The sequence below is a fragment of the Symsagittifera roscoffensis genome, chromosome 5 (genome assembly GCF_963678635.1).
Source record: "Symsagittifera roscoffensis chromosome 5, txSymRosc1.1, whole genome shotgun sequence".
Taxonomy (NCBI): Eukaryota; Metazoa; Xenacoelomorpha; order Acoela; family Convolutidae; genus Symsagittifera; species Symsagittifera roscoffensis.
Genome location: NC_087066.1, coordinates 14595952 through 14608267, shown reverse-complemented (window position 1 = coordinate 14608267; position 12316 = coordinate 14595952).

Sequence of the window (12316 nt, the reverse complement as noted above, 5' to 3'; positions counted from 1 at the left end):
GAATGACTTAATTGCGCGAAAGAATACGAATATGTTATAATAGAATTTTCGTTAAATTTGTTGCAAATGTTTTCACTTTCTTTTTCAGTTCCATTTTTCTCACGGCTGGGGTTGCTGTTTCGCCCCACCGCTTTCATTATATTGAATTTTTAATTTGCTCCAGAAAGGTGCCTTTAGAGAAAGTAGCAACGCCAAGATGGCGGCGTTCTACGGCATTTGTTGTCCTGATTAATCGAGCAGCTGTTTCTCTGGAATGATTTCAAAGGTTTACTGGAAAAAGAGGGTCACGAGAATTCCTTCCGATGGTTTCGCCTTTGATGTAGTTAGAGTTAGAACTACCTCATCAAGTTTTTCGGTGATGCTGTCGTCGAGATCAAACTTGTCAGACATTTTTTCGATCCCCTCAATAACCAAGTCGAAAGCGGCAGTGACCATCTTCTAGCTGGAATTAAACGCAACGACAAAGTGAGTTCATGATTAGTTTCATACAGTCGTTTTAGTCTCACTTCGTTTATTTTCCGGATGAACGCCTGACATAAATAATGATAACAGCCTTTAAAGCAACGCTCCGGTATGATGACTAGCGCAAATAAAATCCAGTTAGTTGAATGTAGTTGGCAAAGTTGATAAAATTGAATAGGGCTAACTTTGAATATTACATCACATAGCCAAATATCTTGATGTTAAATCAGATTCTGGATATTGTCGCGGTCTCCAAAAACCAGCCTTCTTTCTTGATCTTCATTGCCGCTATCGAAGGCGCAAAAATTCTAGTGTGTTTTCTCGGTAACTCGAAATTGTCGCAAAAGTCCTCGATAAATAAAAATGTCTGTCGACAATTGGAAGCACTGTGGGTCTCATTTACCTTCTGTCGATTGAGGGCCCGATTAATCGCCGACCGGCAAGAAAGAGCTAATTGAACGGCTTTTGCTTGGGTCACAGACTGCAGGCAGTTTGCTATAATGCTGCTATTGACTGGTAATTGCTGAATTTTGGTGTCGTGTTTCGTTTTCTGCACTAGAAGTCTTGCATCTGAAATGCATCGTGAGTGTGTTCATTTCTACAGGAAATAAAATCGTTATCTTTGGTTTATTGCTGTCGTTATCTTGGTTTATTACACACACCCATACACACACACACACACACACACACACCTCGAAAACTTTCAATGAGTGTTTCCATTCTTTGTTTCCTTATTCTTGGTAAGATCGTGGCCATCGATTACGAGCGTTCTCCGATTCTATTGATATAGACCCCAAGAAGGTTGACTCTTTCTGGTAAATGTTTTTCTAAGGAAAATTGATGTTATGAGGTAGTTCTCTTGTCATTTTTGTACGTGATTATTGACCATTGGTGATTAAAACCTGTTTATTGAGACAAATTTCAGAATTTGAGGCTGAGTTTGCAATGGAGTCTTTTGAACAAATTCCTTATGTGAAAGACTCAATCTGAGTCCAAAATTCTGGACTCAAGTGATTTAACACGTGATGTTATCATTCCTTTTCTAATTATCTCTTTGAAAGATAACAATACGGCAAATGGACACTGGGCAGATTCGTATATAGGGCTGATTAGTATAGGGTAGATTGGTATATGATAGTTTGGTATGTAGGGTATTATGGCATAGGGTAGAATGGTATAGGGTAGTTTCTAGTAGGGTAGATTGTCCTGCCGCCGTTTCAAACATGTGTCAAACATAAAAGACACAAACCAGGCTAAAAGACGCTAAGTTTAAATTTTTAGCGTTTAAATCTGGCTTGAAATATGCAAATATCGGAAACAAAATCAAACTGAAATTTTTAAAAGCTCGATTACACTTGCAAGAGCAAGTGTCTGGTAATCGGGAACCAGAATTTTATCCGGTAAACAACATTTTTTTCTTACTGGCGTTATTACACAATACACACACAAAATTTCTTATATCATTACTCGGTTTACGAATACATGGTTTGTTCCTTACATGACAGGAATACGTTTCACGACACCTTGCGGTGCAAAATTTTCGAATCGCATTCTTATCTGCTCCAAGAATGAATAACAATCAAGGAAACTTTTCGTAACCCCATCCTTCTCTCCATGCAATCGGGATTTGACTGTTTCACTGGAACCTTGTTTCTTTCAGATTTGTGGGTAAACAAAAATGATAAATGCTTAGTTTATCAACGAAAGCCATTCAAAAATTACTTTACGAACATCTTCAATTACATAGGTTCAAAAATATGAATGAAAAACATATAAAAGAAGTTCTTGTTTTGACAAAAGCTATTTAGTCGCTTCAAATGCATTTGCTTTCCTGATGAAATAGTTTTTTTGATGTGGTAAATTTTCCACATTGAGATATTCCCTGACATGATTTTTTTCGGAGCATCTGTCGTCGACCCAAGTTTTGTCGGCGCAGTTACTGCTTTGAGAATGTTATTAGGAGTAATGAACGTAGTGAAGACTCTTATATAGGTCTGGCTATTTTTTTTTCAGGAAAACAGATGTGCGGTGGTACACATTGATGCATTTATGAATGCACTTAGGTATATATGCATTTTTAAAGTTCAATTGAAATTCATCTGCTGAAGGTGATGTAAATAGCACTCTCCAAATATGAACGCGGAAATGGCACGAAAAACGTGAACGATTTCTAGTTACGAAAGTGGAATTTAAATTTAAGATTTCGGGCGGAATATAAACTTTACTTGTTGATCCAGTTTTCTCAAGTTGAGTTAATGTTATCAAAAAAGCGCCAATCATAAATCGTTCTAGAAATTCAAAGAGCTGAAAGGGCATCTATTTTTTCTCAGAAATTCGATAGTTGCGATTTTTTCAACCAAGTCAATGTTTACTTGCGTTTATTACTCTTTTCCAATCTTCGATTGGCTATGTTTTTTTATAATGATAGATCAAAGCTGCTAAATGTTTTGAAATGAATGTTTTTCTCGGTATGTTTCTTCTGAAATGCATTTGAGAAAATTCGTGATCTGAAATTTTGTTCATGTTTTTTACTTTGTGACTTTAGGCTCATCTTTCGTCGACTTAACTCGCTCTGCTATGTAAGTGATGTGTCTCAATTTTGCGAACTCCTCTCTGTCTCTTTTTCAGTCGTTCTTAAGCTGAGTTTGAACTGTAAAAGTACTGGGAATAGTTAGAATTAGAATTAACGAAATTTTGGTGCGCTCTTGTTTGAAAATCTATTATATATTTAAATGCGGGCTTCACTATCTCGCCATGTTTAAGCTTTTTCAACGTATTATTTTTGCATGTTTAAGCTATATCGTATATTGCAATGGTTAAGAATTTTTTCTTGATTTTCCAATTTGATTTTAGTGGTTATTTTACCGAGTTTAAATTAAGCCGCCCAATATCGAATTAGCGGTTGCGAAGTTGGCCTCCAATTTTGAATGCCCGAATCATTTAAGTTAACGAGATAAGACGATTTTTGAGATTTTTCAAAAATTTTCATAAATTTCAAATAACAAAATAATTTACAAAACTTGAAATTCCCAAAGTTGGGTGCTGTCAGAGTATTCCAAGGAGTTACAAATCTTGCCTCCAAATATGACTGTTCAAATCCTTGTAGTTTTCGAGATATGACGTTTTTTGTGATTTTTTCAAAAATTTTTCAGAAAACTTATTACTTTTTTTCGCAAAATCTGAAATTCCCAACCCTGTAGTTGGATCCTCTCAGAGTAATCTCAAAGATTGCGAATCTTGTCTCCAAATATGACTGTTCAATTCTTTGTTGTTTTCGAGATACGAAGTTTTTTGTGATTTTTTTCAAAAAATTTCAGAAAACTTCAATTATTAGTTTTTAAAAATCTGAAATTCCCAACCCTGTAGTTATGTCCTGTCAGAGTACTCTCAAAGATTGCCAATCTTGTCTCCAAGTATGACCGCTCAATTTTTTGTAGTTTTCGAGATATGATGTTTTTTGTGATTTTTTCAAAAGTTTTCAGAAAATTGCAGAAAGTTTGAATTAATTATTTTTCAAAATTTGAAATTCCCAACACTGTAGTTGGGTGCTGTCAGAGTACTCTAGGGAGTTACAAATCTTGCCTCCAAATATGACTGTTCAAATTCTTGTAGTTTTCGAGATATGACGTTTTTTGTGATTTTTTCAAAAAATTTTTGGAAACTTAAACATTCTTCAAAAATTGAAATTCCCAACCCTGTAGTTGAGGGCTTTCAGATTACTCTCAAGGGTTGCGAACCTTGTCTATTTATAACTGATCTAATCCTAGTTAGATTTAAATGGAGCATCAACCTGCCGATCAAAAAATCTACAGTAATCCTGCTAAGATTTCCTCAGATTATCTCTCATGTCAAAGTGAATATCAAAGAATCGTGTCAAATTTAATATGATGTAACTTGTTTCAATGAAATTGTAATTTGAAAAAGTGCACCTTGTGTTTTTTTTGTGTTAATCTCTTTCAATAACGTCTAATAGTGTTCGTCTACTTAAATTCTTCTTTGTTTTTCTCAACCTTTTTCTACGTAATTTTTGCCAATTTTTTGTTGCATGCGAAGTGCAGCGTAATGTGCTACGGGTATTTTTGGGTTGGTGATAAATAATAACGTTTTGGAAAGGTTTTTGGTACGATAACGTATTATATTCCAATTTTTCTATCGAAACGTCATCTTTACGCTACTGCAACAACTCGCAACTACAGACAAGGCACAAAATTTTACCAAAACAATAAATCGCTATGTAAAAAAATGACTTGGCATTGACAAGAAGTAAACGTTGTCTCGTTCGTTAAATTTTGTGTTTTTTCTATTTTGTGAATTTTCTGTTGTTGCGAGCTATTGTCGTTCCCTAGCTTTTCATCCCTATTATTACCCAAGATATTATGAATTTTAATGCCATTACGTCTTAGGCTCATTTGTAAAAGCTAGGCTGCACTTCGCGTGCCCGAGGAAAATCACCAAAATTGACGTCAAAAATGTCTCAAAGAAACAGCGCAGAAGCAATTTAAACTTATAGAAATGTAGAACTATTCGCTCATTTTTTGATATGATTCTGATAATTGGAGCCTTTCTTAACTTGGTGACTTGAGATTTTATTTGGTGGGGGAAGGGATTGTTTTGTAATTCGTGTAATAGCATTTCACATTCGGTTTCGAAGACGAAATTTTTCTCTGATAAGTTCCAGTTTTTATGCAAATCAAAATTTGGAATTGTTTTCTTTTTTTTTGTTCAGACAAAATGAAATCCAGTATCACAAAAGTGTCAACTAGGGATGATTTATATGTCATAATAAGTTACTTTGAATCATGATATGGCCAATCTAACAAAAATTTGTTGGTGTCGGGAAAAATTGGTCTGAACAATTTACGAAAAGGTATTTCAAAAGTAACGTTTTTCGATTCAAGAATCCTTCTATAAGAGTCGATAATTGTAGTAAAGACCTTTTAATAGGTTATGATGATTTTTTTGTTAATTTTTTTAGCAAATTTCTTAAAATTTGTTAACACTCAAATTTGATTGTCTGAAACTTTTCTTGAAACTCAAATTGTTTGAAGGCTATATTTTTAGTGAAGGCCAAAACAGTAGTCTTTTTTGTTCAGACCAACGAAATCGGGTACCACAAAAATTTCAACTAGGGACGAGTTATACTAAGTCACTCGTTATTGTTACTTCGCAAAAATTTACTGAAAAAATCACAACGTAGCGCCTGCCAATTTTTATTAACTACATTTAATTAGCACAAGCGAAAGTTTCATTTTTGCAAATTTTACCGGGGTCGGTGCTTTCTAAGCTACGTGCACAGCAGCTTTCTGCCTTTTCATCTGTTGGTACATAGTTAAGGACAACTCAATTGCGTCGTGACCGCCAGTAATGCAGGAAAAATCAGAAAATGATCGAGATATGTTTTTTTTCTAAATAGCACAAGCGACGAGCAGTTGCGAGATACAGATAGTACGCAGATTTTTGTTCCGGCTTTCGTAACGAAAGTAACGGAATATTTGTGCTCGGGGTGGGTTTTTTTTCGTCAGACAAATATCGACTTTTTAACTAGCCGTTTTCAACGGTTTGTTTTATTTATAATTCAAAAGGTATTGTTGTTCTGAGCAGAAATTTGAAAAGATATTTTACCTGTGATTATTTTTTCGTAAAGTTATGGGGTTTTAAAAATTGCCATTTTGGCCAATTTGGGACACTTAACGCGCGATATATTTCGCGCTATTAACGCGTAAGCGAGATTTAATTCGTCTTAGAAATTGTTCCAAATTGGTTCAAGGAAGCTTATATGCCATAATTGATTTATCAATAGGAGCAAACTTTTTCACTTTTGACTTAATATGACGCGTGAGGGGATGTTTTCACAAAAAATTTCAGAATTTTTTTTCAAGGTTTTATTTTTTTTCTAACATTTAAATTTTTCATGTTATAACTGCTCGATAGATCTTAATAGAGAGGCACTCGGAGCATTCAGGCCTTCGCGCTGATACGAGCAGTCTTGTTTAATTATGCTGGAGATTATGGTCCGAATATAGGCAATAGTTTTTTGCGTGCGATGACAGCTGTTTTTCTAATCATTGGCATTAATTACTGTCAAAACCAAAATAGCGCAGCGCTAGATTTGAGCATTCAAGTAACAGAGCTTTGCTAAAAATAATGAAGACTTCAAAACTTGTCACACTTATTTTTAACGATGAAAGAAATAAATCATAATTCCTTCCACTTGAGCGTACAGATATACATGGTTCAAACAATGTTGTAAGCAACGACCAATGAGACATGATTTGTACTGTTAAAGTCACGAAAATTCTTTCATCATCGTGCGCTCTAGTGGCTTAAGATGGTGTGATTGAGCAGATAAATGTACACTAAATCACTCGTTATTTGTTACTTCGCAAAAATTTACTCAAAAATTCACAACGTACCGCACGCCAATTTTTATTAACTACATTTAATTACAAAAATAAAACTACATTGGTTTTAAAGATGACTCTACAATCTGTACAATTCACAGCTCTGCCTGAAAACATTTTGGAGGAAATTATTTCACACCTGAGGGTTAGAGACATCAACAATCTTCTAGAATGTTCGAAAAAGTTGTCCACAAGATTGAGAGAGGTTCAGATCAAATGGAAAGTTCCGATGTTCATCCAAACGAACATCAACCAGTGCGAATCATCAGGAGCTGCAGACGATAGACTCTCAAATTGTGATGAACTGAATCGTTTCATTGACAGAGTTGCGGATCGTAATTTCTGGAGTGTTAATCGTATTGTGATTTTCTACAAGGCTTATGGAGCAGAATCTATTATGAATGCAAGGCATGAAGGCACAACTAGTAAGTGTATTTGTCTAGACGGAAAATTTATTCGAAATATTCAAAAAGCAGTCAAAAACGAAAGAGTTTCTCTTGAAATCAACATCAAAGACGAACGTATGTGCTTGTACAGAGGCGACCTATTGAAACTTAATTTGGACCTAACTGACCTTTTGTTGTCTACCGCAAGTTTGAAATATCTTGAAATCAAAGTGGATCCTAAATCTGCTGGAGTTACTGGAATTTGCCAAATTGAATCCAGTATGAAACCGTTGCTTGTTTCATCCAGTTTGGAGACATTTTCAGCCCCTTGTCCATCCATAATGTGCAATATGGAATTCATTCGTCAGTTGACTAGACTCTGTCCAAATTTGAAGTCGTTAAAAATACCCAAAAAAGGGAAGGCTTTAGACTTCATGTGAATTAAATTAGATAAATATATAATTTAAAATGGAACTACTAAATTACTAGTTAAGTGATAGTTGTTGAAGTAAATAGTTGTGGTTATAAATTACCTAGATTAATTTAACTGTGACTGCCAGTTTTCAATCAAGTTGTAATAAATACATTTCGAATTTTTTATAGTGAATTTAAATCAATGCAGGCAAGTTCTTTTTATTTGGAACAAGATGGTGACAAAGAAGCATCTATTTTTGAATATTTGCTCTAATATTTGACAAATTATTTTTTACCTCGTGAAAAATCAAAATCAATACCACATGATGTTAAATTATTTGAAACTGTCGACAACTGGAAGCTTTCCATGGGAACTAAGTAAAGGTTTGTTCGCATTGAAGTCTGCGCCTACTGGGACTGGCAGCCAGGTTTGTTGAACATTTCAAAAACCAGGTTTGCTTTAATTCGTTTTAGTTTAATTTGATTTGTTGTAAGTTTTTTTTATCAAGTTGCATCAATTGTAGATTCATCTTCAGGTGAGAAAAATAAGTAAAAATAATAATCCTCAGCTGTTTTGCTAGTTTTTTCCTAACAGATACTTAATTAAACCCGCGATAAGCAAGGTTATTGCAAGTGGGTACTAGATTTTTTTCCGTAAACAACTTTGTCCTCAGGACGCATCATTTTAGGTGCAAGCAATTTCACTGCAGTTGTTTTTTTTAGCATTTTAATAATCCGGCCGAATCGAAATTTGCTTTTCACGTTTGTAATTTAACCAGCTCTTTTTTCAATTTTTTTCTTTTTTATCGTCTTGATAAATGTCAGTTCAATTAATATCGACTTAATGCCTCTTATTGCGGCGTTACGTTCAAAAAAGGTTTTTTTGGCCCGTATATGTGCTCTGAGGGGAAAAGATACTTAACAATTTTGTTAAGTTCGAATTTTTTGAATTTGTTTCAGGCATGTAGGGTTTCTGCTCTTTGTTTCGGCTTTGTTACCGCTTGGTAGTTATAAATTCACATACAATCAACCGTTTGGCGCATCTGGCGTAGAGATAAAACAACTACTTGAGACGGCAAAGATTTGCAGTTCAAATCCGGGCGGGTCGTTTTTCGCAAACTATAGTTTTGTGCTTTTTCGGATTATCGTCCGTCTGTGTCTTTTTGTCGGCTGAGTTCCCGTAGCTCGATGGGTCAGCTTTAATCCAGATTGCTGTAACCCCCATGCTAGAGACGACAAAGCACGGGAGTTCGCCTCCTGTTGAGACCTGTTTTTCTTGCAGATAGAAAATTTTGGCTAATTTAGATAATTGTCTGTCTGCTTAGTGTCGCACAAAGGACTTTTTTTTTGAAAACTTGGCTTCTGTTTTGCATTATCAAAGCTCTTTGTAGAGTGTCTAATGGGGCAGGCAATTTTGTTCCGGGTATTTTGGCTTTTGTTGCAGTTTTATTGACAAAAACGATTTTTTGAATTTTTTTGTGTGATTTTTATAGTCATTCATTTTTGTATCGCAATTTTTTTGTCTTTTTTGGCTTAATAGGTTTTGGTCCATTTCATTAGTTGGCTCTTGCTGCGCCGTTTGATGGCCGGAAATATTTTTTGTGAACGTGTGTGTTGTGAGGGCAAGGGTTACTTATTTTTTAATAAGTTAAAAATTTTTGGATTCGTTTTCGGCATGAAGTGTTTCTGCTCCGGTATTTTTGGCTTTGTTGACGCTTCGTTAGTTTTGCTCCGATGATTATTTTACATTCTATTTTCTAGGAACGTTTTATTTTCAAAATTATCTTCATTCATTTTGATAGATCTAGTTGTAAAGTTGTTACACTAGCCAGCTTTAGTGAGCGTTAGTGTTATATTACGACTTTTTTTTCCAACCTAAGTCGCAAATATTGGTGCTATTTTTGGGGCACCCGTACGGCTTTTTGATAGCATGTGCTTTGATATTCGAATAGTAATAAGTTAACAAATTTGATACATTTTAATTGCATCAACTGAACCGAAAAAAGCTATTTATTTCAAACAACATAACAATCATAAAAATTTGATTTCAGAAATTTTCTAACTCAATATCTCGCAATTTTTTGAAATGCATTTTTATACATAATGTGGCTCTATGCTTTCCACATTATTACATACAAAATTAATTTGGATGCCTTTAGTTTGTTATAATCCAAACTACTTGAAAAACTGTGTCTATTTGTATTTGGTGCCGCTTCTGCTGTATCGCGTTGGCAATTTGTTAGCATATGTAGCTTCTTTATTTGTGACTAGTGTTTGCCGGTTGTTAAGCGTTCGTGGCCGAGAGGGCAGCGCGTGAGAGTCCATTCTCGAGGTGGTAGATGCAAGGCCAATACGTAGCAAAGTGTTACCAATTCGAAGATATATGGCACTCCTGGTTACTATTAGGGAAGTTTTTGCATTTTTTCCAATAAGATTTTCAGCTTATTGGCGTTCAGCTTTAATTTTGTCGGCTTATTTACCTAATATTTTAATTTCTACAGTTTTCCGATATTTTAATGAGGTCAATAAGATTTGATTCCCTTATTTTTGAATGCTCGAAATAAACCCCACTTGGAATTTTCGAAAAACTTAAATATATTAAAAACAAAAAACGTTTGGTTTTTATTTATTTCTGTTTTCATAGTTTTTTTTTCAACAGTGACATTGTTCCAAGTCCTCTTTAGTATTTTCTGAGCGTCTTACTGTTTTAATCCTTTACTTGTTGTGATTCCACTTAATTATTATAATAAAAGACAGACTATTACTTAGTTTAAATGTTTTTTTTTAATAGATATTCTTAAAGTGATTGCTTGGGCACATCATGTAGTCAGGTAAAGACAATGTCGAAAAAGTTAATTTTGCCATTGGTTGGACTATTGTGTGTAAATAAGTTGGTGTTGCCCAAAAGTTAGTTTTACCCATTTGTCCGTGTAAGAATAAGGTTGGTGCTACCCACTTGGTGCTGAGGCAGTACTCCTGCTTGGGATAACAAAGGCTAGCGACAACAGATGTCGGACGGGTCCTGTACTTCTTACGAATAGCATCGTTGACGTCTTACTATAAACAGTTTCGGCCTATTGTGTGTGCTTATTTTTGACGGCTTAGTTCCCGCAGCTTGCTCTTTTCTTGAGGGCTCAGCTATTTTTAAGCGATGTTAGAATACCATTCCTAACACGTCATTTTACTAATGGTGCAGGTAGTTGCTTTACACGAGGTACATTTTTGATAAAACTTTCGCCTACATGGTTTCGGCTAATGTTCTAATGCGTTATTTGGTGGGACAAATTAGATTTTTATGTTTCGGCAAGGCGTAAAAACTGAATTAAAAATTTTGTATTTATTATTTTGCTGTCTTTGTTGCTATTTTTACTAGCGTACCATACTATAGTTGTGTTGTTTTGCAAATGTTTCACAAATTCGCGTCTGTGTAAAAGTTTGTTTTGTTTTGTACAATTTGCTTTAGGACGAATATCGCATCGGCTAAAACTGCAGCGTTGCCGTTAATTCTGGATTGCTTTAAAGATTTGGTTTTTGATTTGAATCACTTAAACATTAAATTTTGTTTGGTTATCATTATCACAAGCGAACGTGTTAATTTACGAACCCATATTTTTTCAATTCAACTCCCTAAATAAAATGCTTTTTCTTGATACTTTGCTGCATAGCATCGGCAGTGTAATAACATCTGTGCTATCTGCTTTACTGGTTGATAGTGTTTGCATTTTTCCAGCCATTGTGGCGAAGATTCCAGTACTTCGGTTCCGTTATTTTGCAAAAGTTTTGTTTTTCACTACTTATTCAGCTTTTTCTTTTTTCTGATTTTTTTGTAATTGTAGAGGTACTTCTTAGTGTTTTCTAGCTTGTGTTAATGCGAGCAAATAAAGCGAGCGAGCTGGCTTACAACAGCTTAATTAGGAGTAATTAAAAATTTAAGCCCTAAAAATTTAACTTTAAGCAAGTAGAGTTAATTTTTGGAGTTTTGTAGCTCCATTTTGCTCTAGTTTTTTTTTAATCTTTTGAATTTTTTAAATATTTGTTTTTCTAGTCAATTTTCCATAAATGTCTGTATCTTATTTGCATATTTTACTATGAATATCAAATATGCATAAAATATAGTTTTAAATCAGACTTTCTTATCACTCACGCGGAAAAACTAATTTGAAAGACGATGGTTTTTTAAAGACGATTGTCGGAACATTCTGTGCTACTTGCACAGTAACGGTCTATCCTTCTTTATATTTGGATTTACATAACAATCTTGCCCTCTCCCTTCGAGCTAATTTAGAATACCTATGCATGTGTTATTAATTTTCAGCTCATTTTCTTAATCAATTTCCCATATGACTAATTTTTGTCAATGAAACAATTTTACCATCTATTGAAAAATTTTGTTCTTTGTTATAACGTTAATTACCCTGTATGTAGGTTTTAAATTTTCTTCATAGTATTGAAGAATCTTTCAATGTGTATTAAGATGGTAGTCATAATTCTCTTTGATTATTTTATATTATTAACAAAATATAAACTACTATAAAAAGTCAATTAGTTTCAGCCAGTGAAAGGTGATTTTATAACCAATTTCATTTTATTATTAGATATTTTTTCTTGACTAACTGTTTTATTAGCGTTTTCGTTATTAAGAGTTAATCAGAT